The sequence below is a fragment of the Leucoraja erinacea genome, chromosome 4, assembly GCF_028641065.1.
Source record: "Leucoraja erinacea ecotype New England chromosome 4, Leri_hhj_1, whole genome shotgun sequence".
In the NCBI taxonomy this organism is placed as follows: Eukaryota; Metazoa; Chordata; class Chondrichthyes; order Rajiformes; family Rajidae; genus Leucoraja; species Leucoraja erinaceus.
The window spans coordinates 9,627,334-9,642,842 of record NC_073380.1 but is presented as its reverse complement, the minus strand read 5'-3'; the positions used below and the strand labels follow the sequence as shown (position 1 = coordinate 9,642,842).

The 15,509-nt window shown below is 45.7% G+C and overlaps 1 protein-coding gene across 2 annotated transcripts in view; it reads left to right on the top strand.

Moving 5' to 3' along the window:
- Positions 1-15,509, top strand: part of LOC129696139 (copine-3-like) — a 74,699-nt gene that overhangs the window by 1,747 nt on the left and 57,443 nt on the right. Inside the window, exon 2 of one of the 2 annotated variants that reach the window (XM_055633645.1) lies at positions 15,039-15,094. The exons of the other annotated variant lie outside the window; for it this stretch is intronic. The gene's annotated coding sequence lies outside the window, so the exon portion shown is untranslated. The remainder of the gene's footprint in view (positions 1-15,038; positions 15,095-15,509) is intronic. 2 annotated transcript variants of the gene reach the window in all.

The following is a 15,509-nucleotide window of genomic DNA, read 5'->3' as shown; positions in this document are numbered from 1 at the left end:
CCCTGTGATATCCAAGAATCCACTTAGCGACCACTTTGCCATGTCTCTTGAGAATGCAATTCATCTTTTATTAATGCACTTGCCAACTGAGCGTGCAGTAAAATGTAGATACTATTCATGAATGTATTTAGTATTTGAGTATTCTTACCATCAGGATGTTTGTAGCTACTGATTTGTAGAGTCGATTCAAGGCATACTAATTTATAGTAGTATAAGGTAGTGCTGGTGAAATACGACTATTGGTGGTTACTTGTTTGTAGCATGTGGATTTCACTGAATATTTTTTGGTCCTCTTATTTCTCACTGTATTTAATTTTAATGAATTATTCCATTGTTATTGTAAAGTCCAAACGTGTTTGTGAAGTTTCCACGTATTGCCATCTTGATTTTGTTTTTACATTGTTTCATTATTTATTTAAGCTATAGACTGCATTGAATTTTTTCTTTTGTCCATCCAGTTTAGATTTTCCCAGTGTAGGCCCAGAGCATCCTTTAGAAATGAAAGATGTATTGAGGTAAACGAGATTGGGCATTAAATGTGTGCGTATAAAGAGTATTAAACGCTTGGATAGAAACATAGAAACCTAGACAATAGGTGCAGGAGTAGGCCATTCGAGCCTGCACCGCCATTCAATATGATCATGGCTGATCATCCAACTCAGTATCCTGTACCTGCCTTCTCTCCATACCCCCTGATCCCTTTAGCCACAAGGGCCACATCTAACTCCCTCTTAAATATAGCCAATGAACGGTGGCCTCAACTACCTTCTGTGGCAGAGAATTCCACAGATTCACCACTCTCTGTGTGAAAAATGTTTTTCTCATCTTGTTCCTAAAAGATTTCCCCCTGATCCTTAAACTGTGACCCCTTGTTCCGGACTTCCCCAACATCGGGAACAATCTTCCTGCATCTAGCCTGTTCAACCCCTTAAGAATTTTGTAAGTTTCTATAAGATCCCCCCTCAATCTCCTAAATTATAGCGAGTACAAGCCAAGTCTATCCAGTCTTTCTTCATATGAAAGTCCTGACATCCCAGGAATCAGTCTGGTGAACCTTCTCTGCACTCCCTCTAGGTACATGGATAGGAAGGAACATAGAACAGTACAGTCTGAAGAAAGGTCTCGACCCGAAACGTCACCCATTCCTTCTCGACAGAGATGCTGCCTGTCTGTCCCACTGAGTTACTCCAGCATTTTGTGTCTCCCATAGAACAGTACAACACCGGAAAAGGCCCTTTGGCCCACCATGTTGATTTTGATTTACACCTGAACATGATGCCAGGTTAACCTGTTCAGTACCACCCCGAGTACACTCGGCACATGGCTAATAGTGTAAAAAAAAAACGTGGCAGTGAACAGGTTAGACTAACCTCCACTGCCTGCATGTGGTCCATATCCCTACATCCTCCCCACGCTACAAGTAAGCCAGCTCTGAATAATTGTGGATTCCTTGCATCTTAATACAAATTTTGATAGTGCATCTTAAACGTTTACAGAACTTTGAGGGATATAGGTTCAATGTGACCCAATGGCACTAGGTTAGATGGGACATCTTGATCAGCAAGGAAGAGCTGGGTCGAAGCTGTTTCCATGCCTATGACTCTGTATGTTGTCTTGACTATTCCAGTGGAGCTGTGAGTAACTTGCTCAGATCCCACTGCAGTGAGATACAAAGGTGTTACTTTTTTATAGAGCCGACCTCATGGTCTGGGTAAGCTTTTGTTTATTTAACGTACGTTGACATTTATAAGATTTTTTCTTCTTTTGACTAGTGTTTGAAGCACGTTGCCTTATCAACGAAAGCGTTTCAAATGTATAATGTGGTAGACATCAATCCATTCCTCTACCCTACCATTTTTCTTGAGGGTAGTTGTGATCTTCATTTATTTAGCCTTTGTCAATGGAAATAGTCTTGTGCAATATAGTTGGCAGAAGTTTACGGTGGTCACAGCGGTAGAGTTGCTGCCTTACAGCGAATACAGCGCAGGAGACCCGGGTTCGATCCCGATTACGGGTGCTGTCTGTACGGAGTTTTACGTTCTCCCCGTGATCTGCGTGGGTTTTCTCCGAGATCTTCGGTTTCCTCCCACACTCCAAAGACGTACAGGTTTGTAGGCTAATTGGCTTGGTAAATGTAAAAATTGTCTCTAGTGGGTGTAGGATAGTGTTAATGTGCGGGGATCGCTGGTCGGAGCGGACCCGGTGGGCCAAAGGGCCGGTTTCCGTGCTGTATCTCTAAACTAAACCAAACTAAACTAAATAACATTTAAAAAATCCGGATATGGCCAATCGCATTGCTGACGAGTAAGTTAAGGGCCTGTCCCACGAGTATGCGACCTGCATGCGGCAAGCGCGACCAAACCGGAAGCGGAGGCCGCGCAGAGGTCGAGTGATCCCCGTACATGGCCAGTCCCCCCAGCATGCGCCTGCATGCAGCGAGCACGACCAAACTGGAAGCGGGGGCCGCGCGGAGGTTGAGTGAATGACGTGAAGTTCGAGCGAAGTCCGCGTTGCATGACGTACGGCGTCAAGACGCTGCGCAAGCCCGTCGAGGTGGCTGCGGGCCGGCAGGCCGTTGCCGCGCGGAATTTTTGAACACGGTCAGTTTTTCGGAGCCCCATGCGATGTCGGAACCAGCTCCGCACAACTCCATATGGCTCCGGCGATCAAAGTGGGACCGGCCCCGCGAGGCCGTACGGCTCAAGCGACCACGTTAGGTCGCGCTTGCCGCATGGAGTTGCATGCTCGTGGGACAGGCCCTTAAGTCAACTTGTGCACGTGATTTTAATAATCGTACACGTGTACTTTAGGTAAAGTAGTTAGATGAAAAGACAAGACTTTTGATTATTGTGAATGTTTAACTTCTGGCCGCTGAATGGTGGTGAACACTTGATGAGCAAAACCTAAAAGTGTGATGTGGTCATACATGTGTTAGCCAGCATTGCAATGTGTGGCTAAAGTTGTCTCACCACTTGTCTGGTTACCACTGGCATTGAGTGGTATTATTGCTGCTATGGCCAACTTACAATGGCCTGCTATGGCCAACTTACATCTCATAAGTTTATAAGTGATGGGAGCAGAATTAGGTCATTCGGCCCATCAAGTCTACTCCGCCATTCAATCATCTTTCCCTCTCAACCCCATCCTCCTGCCTTCTCCCCATAACCCGACACTCATACTAATCAAGAATCTATCAATCTCCACCTTAGAAATACCGATTGAGTCTGGTTTGGCCTCTGCCAGAATGTTGCCCTAGGAAGGAACAAGGTTCTGCATGGGACTCCATAGCTGGGGTTGACCAGCTAAGGAAAGGAAGCTGAAGGGCCTGTCTGCAGGAGATTATGCAGTCGCCACATGTTCGCGGGGGGTTGCCTTCATGGTCGTGAGGAGTTCCCGCATTCTGGGAACTAGTCGCGGCCTCATCATGGTTGCCACAAAATGTTCAACGTTGAAAAGTCAGCGGCGACCAGAATGTAGCCGCCATGGAGAGTAGCGAGAATTCTCGTGCTGTAGGTAGGTCACCAGGAGGTCCTAGTGGGTTGCCAGGAGGTCAAAGATTCTCGGTGGTTCTCGTAGGATGTAGTCGGTGCTGACCGGTGAATTTCATTGGCTCATTGGGGGGAAAAAAACGTGAGTAGTTTTCAGAACCAAGGATAACCGACCGGTAATGTTAAATGTCCGCCGAGCTTCACAGCCATGTATCTCTGGCTTCTTAAAAGTAGTCTCCACTCCTTCTCCCTCCTTCTTCTCCCCCCCCACGCCCCCTTCTTTTAAAGGACTTACCGTACACTGTGCTTTAGCCGTCTTAATTACAGCGCCAACCTTCCTGTTCATCGCGGAGTGTGTCTGTATCACATTGGCTTTGCACCGTGTGAATTTCACTCAGACAGCGCTCCTCCCACTTGCCCTGTTCCCCGCCTGCATAATGGGCTGGTGAAGGAAGCGATGTGTGTGTGTTCCACTCTGACAGTCGCCGTTCCAGTTGCTGGTTTTTCAGGCGAATGCCAGCAACTTGACAGTCAAAATTGCCTAAGTGCGACCGGCCCATAAAGGTGTAAGTCAAAATGAATAATCTGAGAACAGTGCATAATTTGAGGAAGGACATTCTTGCTATTGAGGGAGTGCAGCGTAGGTTTACAAGGTTAATTCCCGGGATGGCAGGACTGTCATATGCTGAGAGAACGAAGCAGCTGGGCTTGTACACACTGGAGTTTAGAAGGATCAGAGGAGATCTCATTGAAACATACAAGATTGTTAAGGGTTTGGACACACTAGAGGCAGGAAAACTGTTCCCAATGTTGGGGGAGTCCAGAACCAGGGGCCACAGTTTAAGAATAAGGGGTAAGCCATTTAGAACGGAGATGAGGAAACACTTTTTCTCACAGAGAGTTGTGAGTCTGTGGAATTCTCTGCATCAGAGAGCGGTGGAGGCAGGTTCTCTGGATGCTTACAAGAGAGAGCTGGATAGGGCTCTTAAAGATAGCGGAGTCGGGGGATATGGGGAAAAGGCAGGAACGGGGTACTGATAAGGGATGATCAGCCATGATCACAATGAATGGCGGTGCTGGCTCGAAGGGCCGAAAATGGCCTACTCCTGCACCTATTGTCTATTGTCTATTGCATATCTAGTTCTTTGCCCCAAATATAGGCCCATATGGTTTATGGTAGAGATTGTTTAAGCAATAAAACAGAAACTGGCCCAGTATTTTTAAATCACGTGGGGTTTCTCCCGGTGCCCTGGTTTCCTCCCACATTCCAAACACATGCAGGTTTGTAGGTTAATTGGTTTCCATAAATTGTCCCTAGTGTGTAGGATAAAACTAGTGTACGGGTGACTGTGGTTGGCGTAGACTCAATGGGCCTGTTTCCACGCTGTATCTCTAGACTAAACTAAATACAAGCATTTACTGTTCCCTGGTAACTCTTACTGTAACATCCAATATTCAAAGATGCAGTAACAATTTCAAAGCTTATCACTAGACTATTTTCTAAATGTTAACATTGTCATCAGCATTGTTCCTTTCGACTGGGTATTTTCAAATATTTTATCTTTGACTGGATTTTTTACTTAAGGCTCTAAGGACATCTGTGCCATCCAGTAGTATAAAACTCCCAACAAACAATTTTAAGTAGAAAGTGAAAAGCAAAAAATGTATAGACTTTAAAATTGAAAGCAAATGTAGAAATGAAAGTGGAGGTAAAACATTTGGTACTGCAGATCAAAAATCATTTCTCATAATGCGGTTTTCATTACCACTTGCCAATGGGGACTCAACACGAGTGGTTTTGTTTTGGGACTTCACAATGAAAGAAGTGTTATTCTGAATTTTAATTAGATTGGGCGGTAAAGGCCTGATAATGTTTATATCTTGGGGTCTTTAGTGCATCAGAGAGGATTAAATATTTTAGCTGAGATATCCATTTCTGTTATCTGGTGCAGCAGCACCCTCCCCCCAATAGAAATTGATAGGCGTTTGTTCTACAGTAAAATTATGTCTGGTACTTTGAGACATGTTTGAGTTTCTTCTGCTCCTATATATCCCATGGATATTAGGTCAGATCTATTGTTTTTTGATGACTTTCTAATGCACATGGCTCCCACTAGCAAAGTGGTGCAGCAGTAGAGTTGCTGCCTTTCAGCAGCCAGAGACCCGGGTTCGACCCTGACAACGGGTGCTGTCTGTACACAGTTTGTACATTCTCCCCGTGACCAAGTGGATTTTCCCCGGTGCTCCGGTTTCCTCCCACACTCCAAAGACGTCCAGGTTTGTAAGTTAATTTGCTTTGGTAAAGATTGTAAATTGTCCCTAGTGTGTAGGGTAGTGTTAGTGTATGGGGATCGTTAGTTGGTGTGGACATGGTGGGCCAAAGGGCCTTTATCCACGATGTATGCCAATTAGGTGATGCTATTATTAAAGGTTCTATGGCAGAAGAATTCAAGCTAATCAGAGTCATCTCAACGTGTAAAGGTAAATAATGTCTGCCCACTTTATTATACTTTTTTGAGGAGGTTTACTAGTCTGAAGAAGGATCCCGACCATGTTCTCCAGAGATGCTGCCTGACCTGCCGAATTGCTCCAGCACTTTGCATGTTATTTTGTGAACCAGCATCTGCAGTTCCTTCTTTCTGGATAGACATTTTATTGGTCTGTTGGAATTGGCGGCTGTGGGTTGTACGGTTTAGGCGATTGTTATGAATGGGTTTTATTCTGTCCTTAAAATGAAAGATGGTCAATAGATGAAACACAGCAGAGCCAGTGAATTGTTCCGTTTGTTTACTTCACTCATTTGGAACCTTAGAAATCTCATGATGCATGATGAATATATTATTTCTAGTCTATGTAAAGCCAACTCTAAATCCATTAGGGTGGCACGGTGGCGCGCGGTAGAGTTGCTGCCTTACAGCCCTTGCAGCGGCAGAGACACGGGTTCGATCCCGACTATGGGTACCGTCTGTATGGAGTTTGTACGTTTTCTCCGTCACCTGCGTGGGTTTTCACCGAGATCTTCAGTTTCCTCCCACACTCCAAAGATGTACAGGTTTATTGGTAAATTGGCTTGGTGAAATGTAAAAAAAAAAAATTGTCTCCAGTTTGTGTAGGATTGTGTTAATATGTGGGGATCGCTGGTCGGCACGGATGTGGTGGACCAAAAGGCCTGTTTCTGCGCTGTGTCACTAAACTAAACTACTCTAAACCTATAATAACCCAATAGATATTACTCTTGTGAATTTGCTCCTGTGAAAGAGAGGTCGAATTTTCACTATCCTCAATATTTCAAACCATTAAATTAACATAATCCTAGCATAACTCAGCGGGTCAGGCAACCTCTCAGGAGAAATATCGCCTATTCCTTTTCTCCAGAGATGCTGCCTGACCTGCTGAGTTACTCCAGGATTTTGTGTCTCTCTTTGGTGTAAATCAGCATCCGCTGTTCCTTCCCACACATTTGAAATCATTAACTTTGAAAGATTTTGTGAATCACCCCCAGATTCTAATACTCACTTACACAGAAGACACCATTTATAGGGCCAATTAATGTACCTGCTGCTGTCCATCACTATAGTTTTGTTTTGAATTAATCCGTTTTCCATTCTCTCTATGACATGCTCACCATTTGCATTGGGTTGCTTATTCATTATGACACAGAACGAGGCCCTTTGACCTGTTTAGTTAAGAGATATCGGCCCTTCGGCCCACCAAGTCCGCACAGACCCAGCGACCCCTGCACATTAACACAAGCCTACACAAAATATGTGTACTTTTTTTTAAGGATCAAAAATCACAATGGAGAAGTAGAAACATCGAAAATAGGTGCAGGAGTAGGCCGTTCAGCCCTTTGAGCCAGTGCCGCCTTTCAATATGATCATGGCTGATCATCCAAAATCAGTACCTTGTTCCTGCTTTCTCCCCATATCCCTTGATTCCATTAGCTCGAAAAGCTATATTTAACTCTCTTGAAAACATCCAATGAATTTGCCTCCACTGCCTTCTGTGGCAGATAATTCCACAGATTCACAACTCTCTGGGTGAAAAAGTTTTTCCTCATCCCAGTCCTAAATGGCCTACCCCTTATTCATAAACTGTGACCCCTGGTTCTGGACTTCCCCCAACACCAGGAGCATTTTTCCTGCATAAGATTCCCTCTCATCCTTCTAAATTCAAGTGAATATAAGCCCAGTTGATCCATTAGCTGTTGCTAATAAAGGTATTTCAACGTAGTATCAGATCAAAAGAAAAGGCTTATAATTTTTCACAAAAGAGCAGCAGCGAATTTGCAAATATTTTTGAATTGAGTAAAGGAGGATCAAGGCTTTGATTTAAAAAAAGAGAATACAATAGTTTGTAAGTCTAGAATATAGTCATACAGCAGAGAAACAGTACAGGTGGAGTCTGAAGAAGGGTCCAGTCCCGAAATGTCCCCCATCCCTTTTCCCCCAGAGATGCTGCCTGACCTGCTGAGTTACTCCAGCACTTTGTGTCCATCTTTGGTAAATACTAACATCTGCAGTTCCTTTCTACACAGAAACAGCCCTGTTACGCTAATTCCGCACCAACCACCAAGTACTTGTGGCAAGTCCACCGCCTACGCCGCATCTGTTCCCAGGATGAGGCATTCCACACCGGGGCATCGGAAATGTCCTCGTTCTTCAGGGAACGGGGATTCCCCTCCGCCACCATAGATGAGGCTCGTACCAGGGTCTCATCCATACCCCGCAACACTGCTCTCTCTCCCCATCCCCGCACTCGCAACAAGGGCAGAGTCCCCCTAGTCCTCACCTTTCACCCCACCAGCCAGCAAATACAACACATAATCCTCCGCCATTTCCGCCACCTCCAACGTGACCCCACCACTCGCCACATCTTCCCATCTCCCCCCATGTCTGCCTTCAGCAAAGACCGCTCCCTCCGCAGCTCCCTTGTCAATTCTTCCCTTCCCTCCCGTACCACCCCCTCCCCGGGCACTTTCCCTTGCAACCGCAAGAAATGCAACACCTGTCCTTTCACCTCCCCCCTCGACTCCATTCAAGGACCCAAGCAGTCATTCCAGGTGCGACAAACGTTCACCTGTATCTCCTCCAACCTCATCTACTGCATCCGCTGCTCTAGATGTCAGCTGATTTACATCGGGGAGAGTAAGCGGAGGTTGGGCGATCTTTCGCCGAACACCTCCGCTCAGTCCGCAATAACCTACCTGAACTCCCGGTGGCTCAGCACTTCAACTCCCCCTCACATTCCCAATCCGACCTCTCTGTCCTCGGTCTCCTCCATTGCCAGAGTGAGCAACACCGGAAATTGAAGAAACAGCACCTCATATTCTGCCTGGGTTGCTTGCGTTCGGATGGCATGAACGTTGAATTCTCCCAATTTTGCTAGCCCTTGCTGTCTCCTCCCCTTCCTTAACCCTCAAGCTGTCTCCTCCCATCCACCCCGCCCCCTTGGTGAAAGCAATTAATGGTAAATTCGATATGATTTGACTATTGAAATTGACAAGGCACCACCCTACGTGTGAAAAAAGTTACCCCTCATATTCCTACTGAATCTTTTCCCCTTCACCTTAAACCCATGTTCTGTTTTGTGTCTATCTTCGGTGTAAACTGACATCTGCAGTTCCTTCCTGCACCTAAAATTGTGTCGACTTTCATATCTACCTCCACCCTCAGTTAAGATCCTTACTGCTTAAAAATTCAATCATGCTTATATATTATCCAACTAATATTTTGTGGTTCGAGAGGCAGCATTTTTAATCAAATATTAATTAAAAGCAAAAATGGCAGAGCAAAAATGATTCGTTCATCAACCTGTTTCTCTTCGCTAGAAAAATGAACAAATTATTTGTGAAGGAAATTTACTTGGATGTGGAAATTTGCTTGCAATCATTTCACACTGATTAAAAGGTACAACATTCAGTTAGTCTGATCTTGAAGGTCTGTGATTTCAGATAAAAACCAAAGAACTGTAATAGTTCCTCAATCACTATATTAGAAGAGGGTGGGAGATTGCAACCTTCACATGGTCCGCACTGTTTCGACGAATGCAATCAACCTGGCGTGCACAATCAAATAAGATCAAATAGAACAAGTTGTCCTACAACTTTAGGCTGCGCGTGCCACACACAAGAAGATATTAGAAGAAAGCGGTGCTATTTTACCGTTGCTGGTTACATTGCACCACATGTTAGCGAATGTGTAGTAATTTGAGATGGAAGGTTCAGTTCTTGATGTTATCGTGTGACACATTTTATCACACTGGAATGTGGCCTGTAGTAATGTTATCTGACCACCTTTTGTGTAAATAAACATCATCCTATTGTAACATAGATTGTATTGTAAACAAACAGAAGGTCCACCTGTGTAAAACATTCTGGATGTGAGAACCACCGATGAAAATACAGTGTTCAAGAAGGAACTGCAGATGCTGGAAGATCGAAGGTACACAAAATTGCTGGAGAAACTCAGCGGGTGCAGCAGCATCTATGGAGCGAAGAAAATTGGCAACGTTTCGGGCCGAAACCCTTCTTCAGACTGATGGGGGGTGGGGGGGGAGAAGGAAGGAAAAGGGGAGGAGGAGGAGCCCGAGGGCGGGCGGATAGGAGGGTGGGAGGAGACAGCTAGAGGGTTAAGGAAGGGGAGGAGACAGCAAGGGCTAGCAAAATAGGGAGAATTCAATGTTAATGCCATCCGGACGCAAGGTCCCCAGGCGGAATATGAGGTGCTGTTCCTTCAATTTCCGGTGTTGCTCACTCTGGCAATGGAGGAGACCCAGGACAGAGAGGTCGGATTGGGAATGGGAGGGGGAGTTGAAGTGCTGAGCCACCGGGAGGTCAGGTTGGTTATTGCGGACTGAGCGGAGGTGTTCGGCGAAACGATCGCCCAACCGCCGCTTAGTCTCCCCGATGTAAATCAGCTGACACCTAGCTGACATCAGCTGACACCTAGAGCAGAGGATGCAGTAGATGAGGTTGGAGGAGATGCAGGTCCTTTGTCGCACCAGGAACGATTGCTTGGGTCCTGGAATGGAGTCGAGGGGGGAGGTGAAGGGACAGGTGTTGCATTTTTTGCGGTTGCAACGGAAAGTGCCCGGGGAGGGGGTGGTGCGGGAGGGAAGGGAAGAATTGACAAGGGAGTTGCGGAGGGAGTGGTCTTTGCGGAAGGCAGACATAGGGGGAGATGGGAAGATGTGGCGAGTGGTGGGGTCACGTTGGAGGTGGCGGAAATGGCGGAGGATTATTTGTTGTATTTGCCGGCTGGTGGGGTGAAAGGTGAGGACTAGGGGGACTGCCCTTGTTGCGAGTGCGGGGATGGCGAGAGAGAGCAGTGTTACGGGGTATGGATGAGACCCTGGTGTGAGCTTCATCTATGGTGGCGGAGGGGAATCCCCGTTCCCTGAAGAACGAGGACATTTTCGATGCCCTGGTATGGAACGTCTCATCCTGGGAGCAGATGCGGCGTAGGCGGAGGAATTGGGAGTAGGGGATGGAGTCTTTACAGGGGGCAGGGTGGGAAGACGTGTAGTCAAGATAGCCATGTGAGTCAGTGGGTTTGTAATATATGTCGGTCAGGAGTCTGTCCCCTGCGATGGAGATGGTGAGGTCAAGGAATGGTAGGGAAGTGTCGGAAATGGTCCAGGTGTATTGGAGTGCCGGGTGGAAGTTGGTGGTGAAGTGGATGAAGTCAGCCAGTTGTGTGTAGGTGCAGGAGGTGGCCCCTAAGCAGTCGTCAATGTAACGGAGGTAGAGGTCGGGGATGGGGCCCTGGTACGTATTGAACAAGGATTGTTCAACGTACCCGACAAAGAGGCTCCTCCCATAGCTACGCCTTGTGTTTGGAGGAAATGGGAGGAGTCAAATGTAAAGTTGTTGAGGGTGAGGACCAACTCCGCTAAGCGGAGGAGAGTGTCAGTGGCTGGGTATAGGTTGCTCCTCTGGTCGAGGAAGAACCGGAGGGCTTTGAGGCCATCCTGGTGGGGGATGGAGGTGTAGAGTGACTTGACATCCATGGTGAAGATGAGGGGATGAGGGCCTAGTGAGTGGAATGTGTGGAGGCGGCAGAGAGTGTCTGAGGTGTCTAGAACATAGGTGGGAAGGGATTTGACCAAGGGGGATAGGATGGAGTCAAGGTATGTGGAGATGAGTTCGGTGGGGCACGAACACGCAGAGACAATGGGTCTGCCGGGAGAGCCGGGTTTGTGGATTTTGGGGAGAAGGTAAAAACGGGCCGTGCGGGGCTGGGGAACGATGAGGTTGGAAGCGATGAGTTGGAAACTTGAAAATACAGTGTCAGTGTTAATCCATTGGGTGGCTAAGCACAATACAATTAGATGAAATTATATAATAAATTTAGCTTAATAAAAAACCTCAATTGAGATAGATGCGAAAAAGAAATGCTGGCCACACAGAAATAGTTTATTATGCAATTTAATACCATTATTTTTGGAATGAACAGTGCTGGTCTACACAGCCTTTAACTAGTTCCTGTGTCAGATTTGAATCTGTTGTATCCAGTTTATTGTTTTTTTTTAAAAAGTGTACAGATATACACAGCAGGTGACTCAAATGAGTTGAAACTGGTTGATTCCTGAGCTCGTGAGGAGGATGAAGGTAACTAAGGGTCACTCACAAAATATCTATGATTGTGTTGCTCTTCTAAAGATAGGCAGACGAGTTCATGGTCTGGGTCATCATCCGACAGAACTTATAGACCAAGGAACATCCAGCACAAGAACTGGCCCTTCGGCCCACAATGTCGGTGCCGAACATGATGCCAAGCTAAACAAGCCTCATCTACCTGCAAATGGTCCTTACCCATCCATTCTCTGCATGTTCGTACATCTGTCTAAAAGCCTCATGTTGCCAATATTGTATCTGCCTCCACCACACCCGGCAGCACATTCTAGGCACCAACCTCCCTCTGCATTAAAAAAAAAACTTGTCTTCCACATCTCCTTTAAACTTTGTGCTTTCACCTTGTATCTATGCCGTCAAGTCTTTGGCATTTACACCCTGGAGAAAGGTTCTAGCCGTCTATCTTATTTATGCCTCTCATACATTTTATACACTTCTATCAGGTCTCCCCTCAGCATCCGAAGCTCCAGAGCAAACAGTCCAAGTCTGTCCAACCTCTCCATCTAGCTAGTTATAAACCGCTGAGTTACTCCAGTACTCCAGTGTGTCTCTCCGTATAGTTGATACCCTCTAATCCAAGGAGAATTCTGGTAAACCTCTTCTGCTCCCCCCCCCCCCCCCCCCCACCCCCCTCCAAAGCATCTGCATCCTTTCTGTAAGGTGAACCCGGCATTGGGGGGACCACCATGTGTGGGGGCAGGGGGGAGTGTAGAACAATGGACATTGAGCACCCGGCGAGGGGGGGACCGCCATGGGGGGGGGGGGGGGGAAATAAAGCACAAACCGCCGCAGAGAGGGGGGGGGGGGGGAGGATTTGTAACCCTGCAATCGCCCTTTATAGGCGACCATTTGCATACCTTGCAAGCAAAGAACTTCACTGTGGCTTGAGACATGTGACAATAAAGTATTATATTCTATTCTAATGGATAGTATTCACACAGGATTAGTCCAAGTCAACATGGATTTATGAAAGGAAAATCTTGCTTGACTAATCTTCTGGAATTATTTGAGGATGTGACAAGTAAAATGGATGAAGGGGAGCCAGTGGATGTAGACTTTCAGAAAGCCTTTGATAAGGTCCCGCACGGTAGAATGGTGACTAAAATTAGAGCACATGGTATTGGGGGTAGGGTGTTGACGTGGATAGAAAATTGGTTGACAGACAGGAAGCAAAGAGTAGGAGTGAACGGGACGTTTTCAGAATGGCAGGCAGTGGCGAGTGGAGTGCCGCAAGGCTCGGTGTTGGGGCCGCAACTGTTTACCATATATATTAATGATTTGGAAGAGGGAATTAGGAGCAACACTAGCAAGTTTGCGGATGACACAAAGCTGGGTGGCAATGTGAACTGTGAAGAGGATGTTAGGAGGTTGCAGGATGACCTGGACAGGTTGAGTGAGTGGGCAGATGCGTGGCAGATGCAGTATAATATAGATAAATGTGAGGTTATCCACTTTGGTGGCAAAAACAAGGGGGTAGATTATTATCTCAATGGGGTTAGGTTAGGTAAGGGGGAGGTGCAGCAAGACCTGGGTGTCCTTGTACACCGGTCACTGAAAGATGGCGTGCAGGTACAGCAGGCAGTGAAGAAAGCTAATGGAATGTTGGCCTTCATAACAAGAGGATTTCAGTATAGGAGTAGAGAGGTTCTTCTGCAGTTGTATAGGGCTCTGGTAAGACCACATCTGGAGTATTGTGTACAGTTTTGGTCTCCTAATTTGAGGAAGGACATCCTTGTGATTGAAGCAGTACAGCGTAGGTTCATGAGATTGATCCCTGGGATGTCATATGAGGAAAGATTGAAAAGACTAGGCTTGTATTCACTGGAGTTTAGAAGTGTGAGGGGGATCGTATAGAAACATATAAAATTATAAAAGGACTGGACAAGCTAGATGCAGGAAAAATGTTCCCAATGTTGGGCGAGTCCAGAACCAGGGGCCATAGTCTTAGAATGGAGGGGGGGGGGGGGGGCCATTTAAGACTGAGGTGAGAAAAAACTTTTTCACCCAGTGGAGGCCAAATCACTGGATGGATTTAAGAGAGAGTTAGATACATCGCATGCCATCTTTAATGCTTAAAAGTTCTTGTATTGCCTCTTTCAGGAAGCCAAAATTCCCCTCTACAATGATGCTGTTAAGGGTCTTGCCATTAACTGTATATGTTCCCCTTACATACAACCTCTCAGGAAAGAAGCAATTTTTGGTCTTCAATTGAAACTATTATATAGGCGGGTTGCACGTAAGGTCACTGGGTCATAGGGCTTGACGCACGGAGCCGCTCAATCCATCTGGAGGACATCCGTAACTTCTGGTATATGTTATTAACGCAAGAAACGCGTACTTTCCTACCTGTTAAAAACCGCCAAAATGTTTAATTTTTGCGCTGAAAAAAATTGTGGGAATCGGGATAAGCGCGTGAGACATTTACCCAACTTTAGAATTCCAAAAGTGAAGCGAAATGAAGGTAAAGAGAAGCGAGAGCTGGCAACAGCAGCTAAAGTGCTTGGTGAACATTGACTGTGCAGATATCGGAATTGAAAATATTGGGAATTATCGCGTTTATCAGTAAGGCATTATTTGTGTTTTTTCTTGATTCCTTTGGTATCTAAAGAGTCTCAGAAGTGATAAATCTGGCTGTAAATTGTTCTTCAGATGCGTTTTCATTTTGTATGTAAAAACCCACTTGAGAACCATGGGCGATTTAAAAAATGTACAGCCAGATTTATCACTTCTGAAACTTTTTAGATAATGCCTTAGTTGATGAAATGCAGTGAGCAAACGGCCAATGTTCGCCAAGCACTGTTGTAATTGTCCCTTCAGCTTTCGCTTTTATCTACCGTCATTTCTCCTCACTTTAGGAATTCTGAAGTGGGCTAAATGTCTCACACACTTATCCCGATTTCCATAATTATTTACAGCGCAAAAATTGACAATTTCAGCGAGTTTTAACGGGCCCGCTACGCTGGAAACAATGGTAAGTGCTTTCCTGCAGTTCATTGCGTGTACTCCACTTGGAGTAGCCTAGCAACAGTACGGGTCATGGGTCTACACACACATATCGATTTTTTTTTCATATTCAAATTTAGCACTTTTGGAAAAGCAGTATTGAATGTCTGTCATTTTGTTATGAATTAAACAATGTTTAGTTTATTATTGTCACGTCTACTGAGGCACAGTGAACAGCTTTTTGTTGCGTGCTAAGCAGTCAGCGAAAATACTATACATGATTACGATCAAGCCGTCCATGGTGTACAGATACAATACAATACAATTTTATTTGTCATTTGAATCTCATAGAGGTTCAAATGAAATGTTGTTTCTGCAGTCATACACACAAGAAAAAGACCCAAGACACAACACAATTTACACAGACATCCATCACAGCGCAT